Source organism: Microcaecilia unicolor, chromosome 3, assembly GCF_901765095.1.
Source record: "Microcaecilia unicolor chromosome 3, aMicUni1.1, whole genome shotgun sequence".
Taxonomy (NCBI): domain Eukaryota; kingdom Metazoa; phylum Chordata; class Amphibia; order Gymnophiona; family Siphonopidae; genus Microcaecilia; species Microcaecilia unicolor.
The window spans coordinates 61760516-61778134 of NC_044033.1; the positions used below are offsets into that span (position 1 = coordinate 61760516).

At 45.1% G+C, this 17619-nt stretch overlaps 2 protein-coding genes across 4 annotated transcripts in view; one reads left to right on the forward strand and one right to left on the reverse strand.

Annotated features, from left to right (window-relative positions):
* The window catches only part of MIA3 (MIA SH3 domain ER export factor 3), a 237758-nt gene that overhangs the window by 159660 nt on the left and 60479 nt on the right, over nucleotides 1-17619 (reverse strand). The gene's annotated exons all lie outside the window — the stretch shown is intronic.
* TAF1A (TATA-box binding protein associated factor, RNA polymerase I subunit A) overlaps nucleotides 10700-17619 on the forward strand; it is a 182512-nt gene continuing 175592 nt past the window's right edge. The window contains exon 1 of the mRNA XM_030195994.1: nucleotides 10700-11005. The gene's annotated coding sequence lies outside the window, so the exon portion shown is untranslated. The remainder of the gene's footprint in view (nucleotides 11006-17619) is intronic.

Below are 17619 nucleotides of genomic sequence, written 5' to 3' on the forward strand. Positions count from 1 at the left end.
TGTTGGGGGTGTGGGGAGTGGGTGGGGGAGGGAATTGTTGGGGTTGTGTGTGTGGGGGGAGGGAAATGTTGGGGTTGTGTGTGTGGGGGGAGGGAAATGTTGGGGGTTCTGTGGGGGGTGGGGGGAGGGAAATGTTGGGGGTTCTGTGGGGGGTGGGGGAGGGAATTGTTGGGGTTGTGTGGGGAGTTGTGGGGGGGAGGAGGGCATTGTTGGGGCTTATTTTGTAGGGGTGGGGGTGGGGGGAAATAAATGTTTTGTTACAATATAACTATCAGTGTGTGTGTGTGTGTTTGTCTCCCTTGTGCATTACATATCATCAAATGGTGCTGTTGAGTTGAGAGGAAGGAGGCAGCAATATGCATAGCATTAAATGTGCTGTGTGAATGAGAAGGTGATGTATGTCTGAGAATGTTGGCCATACAGAACGCCACCTGTTCATTCCAACCTGCATGCCCATATGTGCAGGGGGGTTGGGCCAGGGAGGCTGGATGGATATTTGTGTTCATTAATAAAAATGGCCAGCCAGCATCTCTCTCTCCCTCCCACCCCTCCACCATACTGACCCACAATACAGAGTGCAATCAATAAGAGATTAATAGTGTACCACGTGTGATCTGCCAGGTACACACTTCCACATAACTCCAGGTACCACATACACAGTGTTTGCTGTCTGATGGACACATATCCTTACCCACAATCCACAAACAGCTGGCTCATATTTTCCCATTGAATACATCAGCTATGGTATATAATGCTGAGGAGCAAAAGGGAAACAATGGGAAACCCAATAGATGGATGGTTACTTCATCACAGTTGCAATGTAATACTTGTGTTAGGGAAGGGCACAAATAAAAATGGTGCTCATTATTTGCAGCTGTGATCACACTTTCTCCAGTAGTCGATCAAGGTGTGTTACATTCAAGTATTCTGGGTTTGTGTCAAACTTTGTCCCTGAAGTGACTTGCCTTAAGTGGGATTTGAACCAGCAACCTTATGATTATAAGGCTGGTGCTCTAACCACTAGACCACAGCAGCCACCAGGCTTTAGCCACCACCAGTTACTTTGGGTTGGTACCTGTACACACACCCCTCTCCCTCACCACCACGTCATAGGACTCAGTGGGACTACCTGTAGCCACCTCGATCATTTTGTCCAGGCTACCGATTAAAAACAATGTAATGTGCATGTTCCCTACCCTACTACCTATGGAGCAATTTAGGAAGGTGTTCCATAATGTGCTATACACATCCATTGCATTAATCATTCTCCCCTCCCCCGCCTATGGACCTTGAGAATGGGTGGCCACTTCATAAATGGGGACTGGGGTACACCACATAAACAAGGAAGATGGAAGCTACCAGGAACCAATACAGCACCTCGAACAGCTGGCCCACACCACTGAGGACCTGCCAACCCCACAGTACAGTGCACAGGAACCTGGTGAAAAGAGAGCTACCTAACATCTGACTCCAGACTACATACATACAGTGAATGCACACTCCTTGACTATGAGCACAAAGAGAAGAGGTGGCAGACAAATGACAGCTTACCATGAACGTCTGTTTCAAGACTGTGTAGTGCGCCTTTTATCTTCTGGAACATTAGCTGCACATCTCCTTGATTGAAATGACCCTTACCGAGGGGTGCTTGATGTGGGCCGACTGTACTAAATTCTTGGCCCCCACACACTGCCTGCTACAACCAGGCAGAGAGAATGGGAGAAAGGAAGGGAGCATCAGGGGATGTGGAAGACAGGAAACGGAAGGCGTGGTGGCTGAGGGCCAACAATTATTCCTCCCCCCCTAAATACACAGGTGTACCCAAGCATACTTAGCTAAACACATACCTTCATATAAGTGAGGGTAAAACCCTGTAAATGATTATTACGAACAACGGGCAAGGTCTAAGTGCAGGAAATGGCAGGTAAAATGGCAATGAAGAAAGGGAAGGCAGGTGGAGACGCCCATACTTATCTACTCATAATCGAAACCATGTGTTCCTAATCGCTATCTGAGCTGGGCACGCTTAGGAATTATGTGTATAATTGAAAAAGAAACGCCCATATCACAAACGCCTATTCCCCCGTCTCAATGGGCGTTCTTGGCGCCTATATAAACGCCCACTCCGTATTTTCGAAAACCCCATTGGTACAATGCCACCACGCATGCCGCCGACCCGGAAGGGTAATTTTGTCGAGGCAGAGGTGGAGCTCCTGGTCCAAGAAATTGTACAGCGCCACCGGAGTCTGTTTGCTCCCACAGGGCAGAGGCTGGCAGCAAAAGTAAAGCAGCGCGAATGGGAGGCAGTACGGGACAGCCTGAATGCTGTCTTCCATGCTGGGAGAGACGTGGAGGACTGCAAGAGGAAGTGGCGGAAGCTGAGGAGGGATGTTCGCAGGAAGGCGGGGGCCAATCCCCCAGGCAATGACACTGCCAACCTTACACCCATGGAGCTGATGGTGTACTCCCTCCTACCCCAGGAGGGCATCCACGGGATTGGCTCCCTGGACACCTCGGGCCAGGCTGAGGACTCAGGTAGGTGTTTCATTATGCAGTTGGGGTATCTGTTGTGCTGCACTACACTTGTGTTGGGGTCAGGGGGAGGGAGGTGAGGAGTGGGGGGCAGGAGGAGGGAGGTAGGTGGGGGGGGGGGGAGTATCTCTGGCTGTCTTTATGTATATTAACAGGCCACCTTTATGATGCTGTTGTGACCTGGTAACCCCTACTCCCTAGCTCTCTACCCTTACTCCCTATCCCTACCGTTGTCATTGGGTTTCCTCTTACCTGTCCTGTGTGCCCATATTTATTGAATTAATTGTAAGCTCTATTTGAGTAGTGGTAGTGGTCATGTGTGTTATAGGAGCAAGCAGACAGGGTGGGTGCTGTGTGTGAGCACCCCCAATATTGAGGAAAGATCATGTAGCTGTGCAGGGAGGAGGGTTGGTCACTGGGCTTAGCACCCCCAATACTACTTTCCAGTTGGCTCCTATGGGTGTGTGTAGGTTACTACTGTGGCAGAACTTTGGGGGCCGTCCTTCCCTACTACTCCTCTATTTTCCCATTACCAAACTGTGCCTAGTTCCTCCTGTGACCTCTGTGCTCTACTGAGTGTGGGCCACATGCATTCAACTGAAGGAGCCTGTAATGGGGGTCATAAAGCAGTTCTATGCAGTTTAGCAAGTCAGTAGTAACACAACACATGCTGCAATGTTGTTCAATTTAACATTTATACAACTAACAGCTTGAGCACAACGTTGTGAGTGGTGTCCTTCTCTTGGCTGCTCATCCACCACCTCTACCCAGCTGCCTGCGGGGCTCTCTCTTTCGTACCCGTGTCAATTCCATTCCTCCTCACCATCTCTTTGCTGGGTCATCAGGTTGGGGGACATACCAATGTATATGAATGCTGAAAGACAAAAGTGGGTTATTTGCACCAACACTATTCCTCACTCTTGTGCTATACAGGTGAAGACTCGGAGGAGGCTGGCCCTAGTGGCCTGCAAGGCCAACGCCCTACACCATCCGTCCAGCCTCAACCTCCACAGCCTGCAGCATCAGCAGTCCAGCCTCCACCACCTGCACCAGCTATGCATCCTCTGCGTCCACCACCACCTGCACCAGCTGTCCAGCCTCTGCCACCACCACCACCACCTGCACCAGCTGTCCAGCCTCTGCCACCACCACCACCACCTGCACCAGCAGAGGCCGCACCTCCAGCACCGGAGGACTTTGTTGAGGAGGAGGAGGGCCCAGCTCCCCGCCAGAGGCCATCCGGCCAAAGGAGGCAACTCCTGCGGCTGGCCACCGAACTACTCCGCCACAACGTGCGCTTGGAGGAGTACCGCCAGCAGAAACTGGAGCTGCAGCGCCAAGCACTGGAGGCACAGCAGCGAGCACACCAGGAACTCCTCCAGGCGCAACGTGAAGGCCACCAGGAGGTGCTCCAGCAACTGAGACGGCTGGAGCAGAGCATCCAACACCTGCGCCCTCAGGGCACTGCGCCTACTCCAGCCCCCATGCTGCTGGAGCAGCCCCTGCCATCAACATCCTCCTCCACTGACCACCAGCAACCACCAGCTAAGAGGTGGGCATTGCGATCCTCAGCCTCCGCACCCACTCCTGCAGCACCCACCAAATCTGCTCCCATTCTGGGTCCTGTGGCCAGACCACTAGAACCAAGAAGGTGGCCCGATTTCCACGGTGCAGCCGAAGCCGCAGGCTGCCGTGGGGATAGGGAGCAGGACACTGGGAGCAGCAGCTCAGAAGAGGGTGAAGAGACTTCCCATGCAGCACCAGCTGCAAAGGAAGGGCGTGGGAGGGGTAGGAGGGGACGGGGGAAGGGAAGGGGAAAATGATGGGACATGCTGTAGGGTGAGGGTTGGTGGGAGGGGGGTGGGTGTGGGAGGGGGGTGGTGGTGGTGGTGAACACACACATATGCACTGAATGTCAAAAATAAATGTTCACTTACTTTCACCTAAAACTTGTTTCAATGAGTCTCTGTCTTGCTCTTACGCCAAGCTGGTAGGCATTGAGCTCTGCTCTGTGGGCTGGGGGTGGAGGGGGCTCCTCTTCCAGCTCATCTGGGGCCTCTTCTGGTGGTGGCTGTGGCTCCTCTGGGAGAGGCTGTCCTCTGCGCTGGGCCAAATTGTGTAACATGCAGCACGCCACAAAGATCTTGGCCACCTTTTCTGGACTGTAGAGCAGCTCTCCTCCAGACCGGTCCAGACAGCGGAAGCGGTTTTTCAATAAACCAAAGGTGCGCTCAATGATCCCCCGGGTGCTGCGATGTTTCCTGTTGTAGGTTTCTTCTGGCCCTGGTTGTGGGTGGATCAGGGGGGTCATAAGCCATGTCCTCTGCGGGTAGCCTCGGTCACCTTTGCAGAAAAGCAGAATGAGATAGATGAGTGTGTATCGCTTGGAGCAGGTACAGGGGGGGTGGGGGGATTTGGATAGTGGGTTGTGGTGGAGGAAGCCAGGGCGGAGGGTTGCCCAGTGGAGGAGGTCTAGTATGGGTGGTACATGCATGTTGCACTTACCTAGTAGCCATCCACCAATGAACTCCCCTCGCTCGAACCTGCGGAAGATGCCCGAGTGCTGTAGGATGTAGGCATCGTGGCTGGAGCCGGGGTACCTGGCACACACGTCTAATATCTCCCCCTGGGCATCACATACAACTTGCATGTTCATAGAATGAAATGCCTTCCTATTTCTGTAGGTGGCTTCGTGTGCCCGGGGGGGTCTGAGGGCTACGTGTGTGCAATCTATCACACCGATGACCGAGGGGAATCTAGCAACAGCATAGAAGGCGGCCATGTTGTTGTGCAGGGCCTGGGGGGCAGTGGGGAAAGTGATGTAGTGTGAGGTGTGAGTTATGAAGGCATCCAGGAACTGGGTGAGACAGTGTGAAATAGAAGCCTGGGTGAGGCCTGTGTTAGCAGCTAATACGGATTGAAAACTGCCAGTGGCCAGGACAGAGAGAGCGGAAGTGATTTTGAGGTGGGCAGGGATGGGGTTATTCCTACGTGTCTGGGGCTGAAGGAGGGGTGTCAGCTGCTCGCACAGCTGACGAATAGTGGCCCTATCAAACCTGAACCTTGTTAGACACTGCTGGTCAGTGAATTGTAGGAAGGTGGTGCGGGGCCTAAACACTCGTGGCCGTGAATACCTCCTGCGGTGGGTGGCCTCTTCGTGTAGCATGCATGCCACAAGTGCATTAAGTGCATCCATATCCCCACCACCAGTGCAAGTATTAGGACTAGTAGTCAAACAAACAGCAACACACACAGATCTTTCACTTCCAGCCACCACGCCCTCTGGCCACTCACTCGTCAAACAGTACAGGAACACAGAGACAAACGGAGGTCAGGGAATAGAGTACACACGTGGGAAGAGTGAATGGGGAGGGATAGGGGGAGGGGAAGGGGGCGATGGAGCAAAGGAGTAGGAGTAAGGAACGGTCAAAGGGTAAGACACAAAAAGAGGCAGGGCACACAGACGACGGTCACAGGTACTCAACACGCTCGGCTTTCTCTCTGCAACCACCACTTCCGCTCTTCCACCAACAATATCGCCACTCTCCAACTACACACAATCGCTAATGGGTCTAAAGACGATTTCCCCCTTGCTCTGGTCGCTTTTATTTCGGGTCCATCATATTACGCCCATCTTCCCGCTCAACCAGAGCCCTTTCACTATTCGTTATACGTTGTACCCGTCCACGTCGTATCACCGCCCCTAACACGCCTCTTATTTGGACGTTTTTACGTCCACGTACGAGCGACACGGGCGCACTGAAACATTGCTTTCGATTATATGGATTTACTCGTTTTTGTGAGATTAACGTCCATCTCCCGATTTAGGTCGGAACTTGGGCGTTTGTCTCGTTCGATTATAAGCAGGTTAGTATTCTATTACCTATGTATGTTAATTTGCTCACAAGGTACATAAATTTGCATGCATGATTATAGAATGAGGGGATGGTGTCTAGGTCAGACACCAAGTTGACATGTTCACAATTGTTACCCTATTTTACGATGGCCCACTGAATGCAGAGTTATTTGTAAAATATATATAGGGCAGAAGGGAAATACATGTGAACTTTCCTAAATAACGACTAACTAACTAAACCTTTAAATATCAGCACTTACATGGATAAGCACAATATTAAAAATTATTCTTTTAAAAGCAGATAATTAAGGGACCAGATTTCTAAAGGTCTTTTTTTTTTTTTAAAGTACATTTTAAATGCAAGAGAGTTAGGTACAATTGCCCTAAATCCCTGCTCAAAGAGAGCAGTTTTCTGACACTTATGTTTGTTTCAGAGGATGTGCAAAAGCTGGGTGGAGGGGGGTAGATTTTATAAAATAAAAACATATAAAATCAGTACACTTTTTTTTTTGACTACCCAAACCAGCATAGAACACACGCCTCCTTAGAATCAATGTAAAACCACCATTTACATTATGTATATGTTGTGCAACTATGCAAAAATTACCTGTTTTCGGAAGCTAACCTTCTCTTCCTCTGGTCAGAACAGGATGAGCAAAAGATGATATTACTAGCAAATATAAATGATTCATAAAAAGCATTCTAATAGTAGTCTACCCCTCTCCTCAAGTCGCTTCACTGGCTCCCTATCCGTTTTCGCATCCTGTTCAAGCTTCTTCTACTAACCTATAAATGTACTCACTCTGCTGCTGGCTCCCCAGTATCTCTCCACACTCGTCCTTCCCTACACCCCTTCCCGTGCACTCCGCTCCATGGATAAATCCTTCTTATCTGTTCCCTTCTCCACTACTGCCAACTCCAGACCTCGCGCCTTCTGTCTCGCTGCACCCTACGCCTGGAATAAACTTCCTGAGCCCCTACGTCTTGCCCCATCCTTGGCCACCTTTAAATCTAGACTGAAAGCCCACCTCTTTAACATTGCTTTTGACTTGTAACCACTTGTAACCACTCGCCTCCACCTACCCTCCTCTCCTCCTTCCTGTACACATTAATTGATTTGATTACTTTATTTCTTGTCTATTAGATTGTAAGCTCTTTGAGCAGGGACTGCCTTTCTTCTATGTTTGTGCAGCGCTGCGTACGCCTTGTAGCGCTATAGAAATGCTAACTAGTAGTAGTAGTCTGAAGGGTAATGTGTGGGGGAGGGAGGTTAATAATTCTTAAGCAAATTTTTTTTTCATAGAAAACCCGTAAGCATGCAGCCTGAAAATGATGATATACTGTATTGTTATCTCTCAAATCAAAAGTCATGCTATTCAATTGAACCTACTCAACATTCAAAGTGGAAGACAATCCAGCTTATAAGAATAGAACCAGTCAAAATGTGTAACGGGTATATTAAGCAGGACAGTGGAGTCCGAGTTAAACTCGTGGACCCTGAAGCAATTGGAGTCGAGTCGGTAAATATGTACTGACTACAACTTCAAAATAAAAAATTTAAAAAAAAAAAAAAAAACTTACAACATTATAACATATGGTAAATTTAGCATTTTATACTTATATATTTTTGTCCTGGAATTAAAGTATTGGTAAATATAAAAGTTATATTTACTAGTGCATAAGATCCAGAACAAAAAAATTTAAAGCCTAATATCAGTAGGAGTCAGAGTTGGAGTCGAAGGTTTGGTGGACTAACTCCACAGTTCTGGTATTAAGGCCTTGACAGTTTAAGTAAGCCAGCAAAGGGCTGGCAATACGTATTTAATGGAATTTATAGTCCACACATCCAGTGAAGCTAATCTACTCATCTGTAAAGTGAACACACACCCACCCACAATGCAAGAGTATAGCAGAGCAATACAAAGGACCAAATGCCCCCACTCAAAAAGCTTTAAAGCTTAATTCTATCATTTGTCCCAAAAGCACATCTAAACAAATGCATATTCCACTGCTTAATAAAAGAAGAGGAAGTATTTCTCCATACATAAAAATATGCAACAAAGAATTTTTTCTGTAATGCCTTAACATCTGATTTTAAACTTTATCCAGTAACAGGAGGCAAGTGGAAGAAACACAAGTTCTCCTTTTTCCTTTCAACACTTGCAATGTTTTGCTACCATGCTTGCTTTTAAAACGGGCCTTTTTTTACTAGTAATTAATAAAAGCTATATAAAAATTTAGCTAAAGAAAGACTTAGCATTCTCTGGGATTGACTTTAAAAGAAAGCTTCAGAACACTATGGTATATATTTTATATGGCACTCTTTCCAAGGTGCCTTATGTTACAGGCAGGAAGACAACAGAAAACAGTTGGCATGAGACTGCAGAAAGATAAACATTTATTGGTGAATGCATGGTAGGAACAAGTGAAACAGGAAATAACTGAACTGAAGATAACTGAAAAACAGTGAAGGCCACCTAGGGACAGCAGACCGAGGAACATCAGATGAAAGTCTACTAGGCAGGAAGAGTAAACAACAACGTTAGAACAGAGACCCTGATGCCCAGGGAAGCTTTACAGAAAGGGGGATAGGATGATAATGATTAAAGTAGCAGGCTGAGAACTAGGGGAGTCTGGTTCAAATCTCACTGCAGCCAGGGACAGAAAAATACCATTTGTACCTGAATGTATACCACTTTAATAGCTTTTGGGCTTGCAGGTGGTACATAATTAGACAAAGTGACATTCCAACCTTACAACACACCATAGAGAGACAGCTCCTGAGCCAGCCTGCAAAAGATATGCATCATATCTCCTACAGATTTTGCCTTCAGCAACAATCTGACACAGAAAAACACTGGCGACCACAATGCTAAAAAGTAAGATACACCTCCTGAAGGACATTCCGGAAGAGGGTACAAAGTTTTTGTATGTGTAAGGATTGGAGGGACTCTCTCTTGTGCCATGGTGGTTAGGGGAGACCCAGGACTATCTCCCACTATTATTAAAATGTTGACATAAACAGAAACCTTGGAGCACAAACTACTGTAAATACAACACAGTAGTCCTGGTGCAGGGCTTTCAGTAACTTACAAATAAAGTCTACACCATACTATTTACATGCTGTGCATTAACTTTTAAAACTCCTGCATATGTAAATGCATTAAACAGTGATTTAGGCCTGTGGTTGGGCTTCAGTAAATTGGGCATATTAAGAATGCATGTTAAACCTTCTTAAGCACAGCATTTTGTGTATTGGTCCCATTATTAGCTGCCCTAGAGATTATGCAGCCTTACATTACCACTGTTGAATCAGCCCTTCCTGGTCCTATATCACAGCAGCACTAACTAAGACAGCACTAAAAAGCTCCAGTCAATAACTTAGCCCTTGAGGCCCATGGAAGCCAGTGCAGCATCAGAACCCATAGTTCTTTACCCTCCAAAATGAAATGTCTTTGTACCTTCTATTTTATGCAACACTTCATATCTTGTTCCAGATTTTCAAGAGCTATATATTACCCCAACTGCTATGAAAGTCAACGAAAATCCATAACAAATAAGACTATCAAGCAAGAAGCCTGGAGCCACCCAACTTTTGAACAAAGAAATACACTCTTATTTTATGGCTTATGAAACCATTGAAGCATTCATAAAACAAATCGTTGTATAAATCATTTAGGTATGGGAAAAATAAAAACCCCAAAGTAACTTTAGGCCTGCTGAGACGCCAAAGAAAGGTTTTCCCCCAAATGCACCAATAAACATGATCTGAAATAGTCATCTGCTTTAAAACACCAGAGTGGTGAGAAACCCCGAGTAAACAAAAGCAGTAAGTACAGTAGTGGACCAAACTCCACCACACCCATACCTGTCAAAATCAAGATATGTATTTATAATGCAGGACAGGAGCCAACTTTTTTTAAATGATTGGGGGTGCTAAACCTAATGGAAATTAGCCCTCCCTGGACACAAAGAATTTGCTCTATATTGGGGGTGCTCAAGCATGCACAGAGCTGGAACCTATGCAGAGGATACAAAAAAAAAAAAGCGCACCCAGAACCGGAGACTACTGACCTTTGCTTACACTGCACCTGCTCCAGTCCCGACACACTCCGTTACCCCTTTTAGCTGCGGCTCATAAATGACCCTTGCACCCGCACATTCCACCACCCCAGGCCCTGACCTTCTACCCCCTCACCTGTCTAATGCTGGCCTGGAAGACGGCGTAGGAGAAGGGAAAAGCCCCCGGAAGGTCAACCTCGGAGGTCGGCGAAGGGATAGGGGGCTTCCCTGGCCCCAGAGCATCCATGTCTCAGAGTAGTGGTAATGATGGCGGTGATTATTGTTATTTTTATTTTGATGCCGATAGTAATATGCCGCGGCGGCGGCAGCAGCACCGCCTCTCCGGCGGGTTACAAGATGAACTTCGGCTCCTGTCTACCCGCAATAACACGTCAACACTACACAACCCTCCGCTGACCCCACGACGTCATCAGTCAGCGACGACCCTGCCTGCGCTCCAGCCAGCCAAGGAAGTTCGGCTAAAGCGCCCAGCAGCTAAGTGAGAAGCGGTGAAGTGCAGAGTACAGGAAGAAGCAGAGTCAGCGGAGCACGAAGGTGAGGTATATAAGAATTGGCTCGGGAAACGGTGTTCTTCCCCGCCCAGCTGGGCGAGTTCAACATAATCGTGGGGATGTTTTGTTTGTTTTGAGGTCACGCTTCATTTTAAAACTATGTAAAAGAGCGTTTTGCAATTTCTCCTAGTCCGCCCCCCCTACCTTCCGGTAACTGCTGAGCAGGTGTGTATGTAACTGTAAAAGGCAGGGGTTGTAGGATCGCTCGCTTTCTACAGCTCCGATAACACCCTGAATAACGACACGCCCCCAAACAAACTGTAACAGACTCGCGGCAAATTTCCTGCCTAACAGGTGTTACTGCAAAGTAGGAAGAGAGAATGTCTACTCCTGATTTTTCTCTTGATTATTAACCTTAAGACTCTAGCGCTTTATTTTGTGCAGTTCCAACTACTAAACTTTACGGTGGCCAACCGAGGGACATGAGGACTATTATTTTAAGTTTTAAAAAGTGTCTAAAACTAACGTTTCTTAACTCCATAATATAATGTACTGAACTAGGAAGCCAACAATGTCATTGCAGTTAAAAGCTGGCCATGGTCCCTTCAAATACTGAATCAGAGCTGTTTGCCAGTTAGTCTTCTTCCCAGGAAGAAATGCAAGAAAACAAAAAGTTAAACTACTTTGATTTTTCTTTCATCTAAAAGCAAAAAATAGCATCTCTAAAAGTGTGTCAACTTTTATAGTATTGCTTTTATTTTGATAATTTTCTAAATAACAATAGCAAACAACTATATTATTGGAAAGGTTATAGAAAATGAGCTGTCAAGATCTTTGGGACTATAAAATACAAACTAAGAGGCACTTGGCGCATAATATTTATTTATTTATTTATTTATTCTTTATTTGTTACATTTGTATCCCACATTTTCCCACCTATTTGTAGGCTCAATGTGGCTTACATAGTTCTGTAACAGCGTTAGCCAGTTCCGGTATGAACAAATACAAGGTGATATTGTGGTAGACTAAGGTTCATATATGTTGAATACATTAAGGGAACTTAGAGAGGAAAAGTTAGGATATGTCCATTACGGTCTTTGGTTACGTTGTATTGCAGGTAAGCAGGTTTTTTGTGCTGGGTCGCTGGGGTAAGCCTTTCTGAACAGGTTTGTTTTTAATGCTTTTTGGAAATTTAGGTGGTCAAGCGTAGTTTTTACTACTTTTGGCAGTGTGTTCCATAGTTGTGCGCTTAAGTAGGAAAATCTGGATGCATAAGTAGATTTGTATTTGAGTCCTTTTGTGCTTGGGTAGTGGAGGTTTAGGTATGATCATGCTGATTTTGTAGTGATTCTGGTTGTCAGGTCTATGAGGTCTGTCATGTATCCCGGGGCTTCGCCGTAGATAATTTTATGGACTATCGTACAGATTTTGAAAGTAATCCGTTCTTTGAGTGGGAGCCAGTGCAGTTTTTCTCGGAGGGGTTTGGTGCTGTCAAAACGCATTTTTCCAAATATAAGCCTAGCTGCTGTGTTTTAGGCGGTCTGGAGTTTCTTTATGATTTGTTCTTTGCATCCCGCATAACACTCCTGACATCACAGTCATAAGATAAATATATGGTTTATAGATGTGGAAATACCTGGTGATAGTAGAATGGAAAACTCAAAACATACAGTGAATCAAAATACAGGCACTTACTCTATTTTTTTTTTTTAAACAAAAATAAAGGAGGCAAAAGACCTCATAACACTGCAGCAAACAAAACATAAAGGCAAACCGCTGAATCAGCGGCTTACTACTACTACTACTTAACATTTCTAGAGCGCTACTAGGGTTACGCAGCGCTGTACAAATTAACAAATAAGGACAGTCCCTGCTCAGAAGAGCTTACAATCTAGAGGACGAAATGTCAAGTTGGGGTAGTTTAGATTTCCTGAGAAAAGGCGTAGTGATTAGGTGCCGAAGGCGACATTGAAGACATTGCACACAAACAAGTAATCATGGGTTTAAAAACCTCAACAAAAATGAAACAATCAAAAAAGTGCCTAATAAGTGAGCATTAGTCCAAATACTGCTATAACTTCTCTTAATAATGTTGTGTCTGTATATCCAGTTGCTCAGTCTCAGTGGGAAGACATAAAAGCAGTGCGGACCTTAATAAGTTGAAAGAGACTTCATCAGATTTTGAGAAACAGCATGACAAATTGAAAGAAACCTTGAGTCCATTTCATGAAACCATCAGAAAAGGTCAAACTCAAGAAATTCGAAAGGGACACTAAAGATTATGCTGAGAATCGAGTATATTTATGGATGTGAAAGGATCAGGGGGCCAGGGGCACCATTGAGAGTAATCAGAGTGGTTCCTTAGAATACAGTGCTAGTGACAGTTCTTCCTCGGGCAGTGATCACAGTAGTGATTTTTTAGACGCATGTCCATACAGAGGAAGAGGAAGAAATTCGCGCAGAAGATGGGGTGGAAACACCGGACCTCCCCGCCCCCAGACTCAGTCTCAATGGCAGTTCCAGCAATGGTAATGAACCTTTCTTCCCTTGAGTTGACTTCGTCGTATTACAGCTTGTTATCCTACTACAAATCATTTCTATAGCGCTACCAGTCGTACGCAGCGCTTCACAATTGTTATCCAAGGGCTTATCGTTTGTGCCTTCTTCCAGATTTGACTTATTTCAATTTCATATTGACCTTGAACGATTTATTAGACAACTACCACGGGAGGTGGTGGAAATGAAAACATTAACAGAATTCAAAGAAGCGTGGGATAAACATAAAGGAATCCTATTCAGAAGGAATGGATCCAAAGGAGTTTAGCCGAGATTGGGTGGCAGAGCCAGCTGGTGGTGGGAGGCGAGGATAGTGCTGGGCAGACTTATACGGTCTGTGCCAGAGCCAGTGGTGGGAGGCGGGGCTGGTGGTTGGGAGGCGGGGATAGTGCTGGACAGACTTATACGGTCTGTGCCCTGAAGAGGACAGGTACAAATCAAAGTAGGGTATACACAAAAAGTAGCACATATGAGTTTGTCTTGTTGGGCAGACTGGATGGACCATGCAGGTCTTTTTCTGCCGTCATTTACCATGTTACTATGTAACTACAACTGAGGATATATTTTTCCACCAGAGAGATAAAAGAAGATCCTTCTAGGGTTTATTCACATTCCACTTGGATCCGATTGTGAAGATATTTAAGGAGGTGCCTTTAAGGGAAGTTGGGTCCTTTGTGATTTCACAGGGTTGGACTAAAGACAGTCTTACCAGGGAAGAACAAGGTTCTTTGAAGAAGTTAAGATCTGAGAAGATAGTAATTAAAAAGGCCGACAAAGGCAAAGCAGTGGTGGTACAGGACAAGACAGCGTATGTGGATGAAATTTTGTCTCAACGTGCTGCAGCCACACAATGAGCGTCTAGATGGTGATCCGACTGAGGAATTGCAAGAAGAAATTAACATTTTGACATTTGAAGCTTTAGAGCAGGGATTTTTGACGAAGAAAGAGTGGTGGTTTCTTAATCTCAGACATCCTCAGACACCAATGTTGTATATTTTGCCAAACATTCACAAGAGTCTTGACAAACCTCCGGGCCGCCCTATTTTATCTCTCCGGGGATCTTTATTATTATTATTAGCATTTGTATAGCGCTACCAGACGCACGCAGCGCTGAACACCTGATACAAAGAGACAGTCCCTGCTCAAAATAGCTTACAATCTAAATAATACAGACAGACAAGGCAGTTATGGTGGGTGAGGGAGTAATGGGAGCTAAAAAGCAGCAGTGAAAAGGTGGGTTTTCAGCATAGATTTGAAAACAGGTAGAGATGGAGCTAGACGTATAGGTCCAGGAAGTCTATTCCAGGCCTAAGGAGCGAAGCCTGGAGTTAGCAACGGAGGAGAAGGGGGACGACAAGAGAGATTTGTCCAGTGAGCAGAGTTCACGGGGAGGAATGTAGGGAGAGATGAAACTGGAGAGGTAATGGGGGGCTGCAGAGTGGATGCATTTAAAGGTCAGTAAGAGAAGTTTAAATTGAATGCGGAAGTGGACAGGGAGCCAGTGAAGTGACTCGAGGAGTGGGCTAGTGTGGATATAACGATTCTGGCGGAAAATAAGTCATGCTGCAGAATTTTGGACAGATTGGAGAGGAGAGAGATGGCTGAGCGGAAGACCAGTGAGAAGTAAATTGCAATAGTCCAAGCGAGAGGTGACAAGGGTGTGGATAAGGGTCCTGGCAGCGTATTCAGAAAGGAAGGGGTGAATTTTGCTAATATTGTAGATAAACGACAGGTTTTGGCGATCTGTTGAATATGTGCAGAGAAGGAGAGAGAGGAATCAAAGATGACTCCAAGGTTAAGAGCCGAGGAGACAGGGAGGATGTGAGAGCCATTAACAGAGATAAAGATAGAACCCCTTGTGGATTATTTTTTAAAGCCCTTAGTGGTTTTGTCTCCTTATGTGAAAGATACGATCCACTTCCTTCAGATTTTGGATGCTATCACGATTACTGATATTTACCATTTGTTAATGGTTATTGAATGTTTTATCGATGATGTCTTCATGTTGTGGAAAGGTGATCTACTCCAGTTAAAACTTTCTATTGACTAGTTAAACACCCGCAATTCAGCCATACAGTTCACATATGAAGTTTCTGACAGTAGCATTCATTTCTTGGATGTAATGGTTGACATCAGAGATGGGGCGTTCCATACCCGAGTTTTAAGGAAACTCAAGGATAGGAACATTCTACTGCAAAACAAAAGTTGTCATCCTAGAACACTGAGATATCGCAGAATTTGTAATAATATCGGTGACTTCAAACAACAAGCCAGTGATCTGGCAGAAGCTTTGAAACAGAGGGGTTATCCGTCACAGGTTTTGAAGAGATCATACACCAAAGCACACTTCAACAATCGTGATTTTTTGCTTTCCAATAAACCTCAATCTTCGCATGATGATCCTTGTGAGACTTTTACTTTATGTTACAAGATGGGAGGAGAAGAGGTGGTCAATATTATCCAGAAGAATTGGGATATCATGCAGTCCCACAGTGTATTTCAAGATCATCATTTAAGAATCGCTTACTCTAGAGATTGGAATTTAAAAGAGATTTTGAGGCATATTTTCAAAGCACTTAGACTTACAAAGTTCCATAGTATCCTATGGAACTTTAAGTCTAAGTGCTTTGAAAATAAGCCCCTTTGTGTCCGCACATGTTGTGAGACATTCCCCCTATTGGTATAGGTGGACATTCAAGGTATGGTACTTATGCATACCGTGCGATGACTGTTGAATGCACTGAGTTCACAAATCCGGCAGATGGAAAGGTTTACAAACTGAAGTATCAAACCACCTGTAAATCTGATCATGTGGTATATATTCTGCAGTGTCCATGTCAGAAATTTATGTTGGTAAAACTGAACAAACATTTTCAATTCGAATGACTGAACACAAATCATGTGTGACCAACAACAAAATTGGAGCACCTTTTGTCTCACATTGCAGAAAATTTCATCATGTTCTTGAGTCTCTGCAATTTTGGGTGATTCCTAGCAACATTCGGGGTGGTGACTTGAGCAGATTGTTACAATTAGAACAACAGCCTCATGGATTAAACTCGATCTTACATCGGTCAGCATTTCTCAGATTTTTCTATTTTTCTCTATTCATAATTTTTTCTATTTTTTTATTTTTGCATTTTTTTGTATCGGCAGGCTGAGCTATGACATTTTCAGCTTTGATTGGGTAGTCCAAGTTTAGCATCCTTTTTAAATGTGGGCGCCATTCGCCTCCTCTGATTGACAGCGGTTGTGCAACGGAGTGACTACCCTCATGTCAAAGGTAGGATCTTGAGCATTTCATTTTGGTTTTTGTTTTATAGTGCATGTGAGTTTGTAGGCTGATTTTTGTTGTTTTTTGGTTTGCAGAATTAAAGCACAGTAAGGTCCTCAGCGGAAGCTGATGCGAAATGGGTCCATCAGGACAGCACTGCTTTTTTGTCTTCCCGCCGAGACTGAGCAACCGGATATGCAGACACAGCATTTTTATGATAAGTTATAGCAGTATTTGGACTAATGCTCACTTATTAGGCACTTTTTAGATTGTTTCATTTTTGTTGAGGAGGTTTTTTGACCCATGATTACTTGTTTGTGTGCAAGTGAAGCCACTGATTCAGCGGTTTGCCTTAATGTTTTGTTTACCTTAGTGTTATGAGGTCTTTTTCCTCCTTTATTTTTGTTTCAAAAAATAGAGTAAGTGCCTGTATTTTGATTCACTTGTATGTTTTGAGTTTTTCTCTTGATTTTTGGAGTGAATAGGATCTGTAAGTGATTTTCACTTTGTGATAGTAGAATGGAAAACAGCTGGAAAAATAACAAAATGTCATGGTTTACAAATTGGAAGTGGAAAGACTTTGGAGCAAAAAATCAATTCTAACATCAGTTGAAGAGATGAATTCCAAACCTTGTTAAATATGAAAAGCTGTTTTCTAGGTAAATGCAATTTTCAAGAATTCTAGCTGCCCCTGGGGCTTACCTGGAGGGTATCCCAGAGGTCTATGGTGTGGAGACCGGAGCAGTCTCCCTCCGCTCCCACCTGGCACCAGCAGAGGAAATGGTGCCCATGCATTTTAGAGGTAGTCCTGTGAGACTTCCACTAGG